The sequence below is a fragment of the Neltuma alba genome, unplaced genomic scaffold (assembly GCF_004799145.2).
Source record: "Neltuma alba isolate B1F8T4 unplaced genomic scaffold, ASM479914v2 tig00006651_pilon, whole genome shotgun sequence".
NCBI classification, from domain to species: domain Eukaryota; kingdom Viridiplantae; phylum Streptophyta; class Magnoliopsida; order Fabales; family Fabaceae; genus Neltuma; species Neltuma alba.
This window is the reverse complement of record NW_021634529.1, coordinates 1-1,897: the sequence shown is the minus strand read 5'-3', so window position 1 is coordinate 1,897 and position 1,897 is coordinate 1.

Here is a 1,897-nt window from a genome sequence, read left to right as displayed (position 1 = left end):
TACATCTGCATGTGTGTCTTGTTTTCTTTCCTCTTCTTAATGTGTAGTAGAGTCTTAGTGTTTTCGGTTTGATAATTTTCAAGTTATGCTTACTGTTTACTGGAACTATCTTCGAACGTGCTCAGAAAAATTCAGAAATATTTATATTGCATGTTTTTTATGCTCTAAGCATTTTTAATAGCTTTAGCTATTAGGTCTGATTGAAACTTGCCAAATTCAAATGTTTTCATAACATTTTGGTTTGTCTTAATTGTTTTTCATTTCCCCCCTCTTTTTATCCTGAACATTAGCTACTAAGGATTAGGTATATTCAACATAATTAATTATACTTTCATGGCCTGATATAATAACAATTACCATTTTAATTATCATCTAACTGTGCCCTCTTATTCTTTCACAGATTATAGCACTTTAAGGGCTCAAGCATGATTGCTGATTTCTTCTATTTCACAAAATAATCATGAACCATTTTTTGAATATTGGAACTAATTCCAAGGTGTTTTGGATAAGTATCCATATCACCAAATCCCTGAGGAACAACTTGTAATATACTTTTATAAGGGATTGAAAGAGCAAGACCGAAAAATAATAGATGATGGAGTAGGAGGAGACTTGTTAAATCTAACTATTGGCAAAGCTTGGGAGATTTTTGGGATAGCCGCTATAGACAACTACCAATACACCATCGGATGAGTCAACCAGCCCAAAAACATATCATTAACCACTCTTTCTACCACATAGATCCATTATGAGCCTCCTTTTATCCCATATGAACCACCTTATGAAAGTATGCCATGTCAAGAATCTCCTTTGGATGTGGTGATGAGAGACATCTAAAAATAAAATGACCAAATGAATAAATTTGCACTTGAAATAGACAAAATGGCTGAGCTTCTCATGAACACTATACAAGAAAATCCATCTCCAACACCTACCTTTGACATACGCATGCAAAAAGAGGAGGAAAATCAAGTATATCTTCAAATTCCAAAGAATCTCCTTCTTCTTTCGGTAATGTATCTCCTATCCTTGAAGAAGTTGATCCTTTTTGGATTATTACTTTAATTACTGAAGCAAGTGAAGATGAGGTTGATGAGGAAATAGTTGTTGAGTCACCTCATTGTTCAAAAACGCTATACCTATTGCTTCTAGTAGTGAACATGCTACCTCCACATCCTTGTATGACTATCCAAATGTCAACTATGCTTCTCTTCCTAGTGCTAGAGATGATAATAATAGTACTGAAGTCAAAGAACTATTTTCACATGTGAATTTGATAAAGAAAATGCTTCTACTCCTGATCATGATGTAGTTTCTTGCACTAGTAATGTTGTTAGTCATAAGCATATTATTTGAAAAGGTTGAGCCTCATTTGAATGCTAATATTGATAATAAAGATGAGAATACCCATAGTCTTGAGGGTCATAATCCTACTCATTCTATGAAATTACTTGACCATAGTGACATAAAAGGGAAGATCCTACAATTTCTCCTAAGCAATTTACACATGCTAATGAATCTTTCCAGCAAATTCTTTCTTGTGATTTGCCACCAGATGTAAGCATGCCTATTATTGATATAATTACATCTTTGGAACCCAAGGCTGTTACTGAAGGGAGTCTTATTGATTTTATTGGATGAGAGAATTATCTTTGCTTATCTTATTATAAACATCTCACATCTTTAACTTTGATAAATAACATAGAATGCTTAAATTCTTTTCATGGGTTTAAATATTTTGTTCTAGCCCTTTACTTGGTGTTGGAAAGGCATTGCTTTGGATTTGTTGAATTCTTTGCAGGGACTTCACTTGGGAGACTTCTATGGTGCTTACTCTATTTACTACACATTTTAGCATCTCCACAAATTGACTCTGAGCCACCACCCCAAACTACTA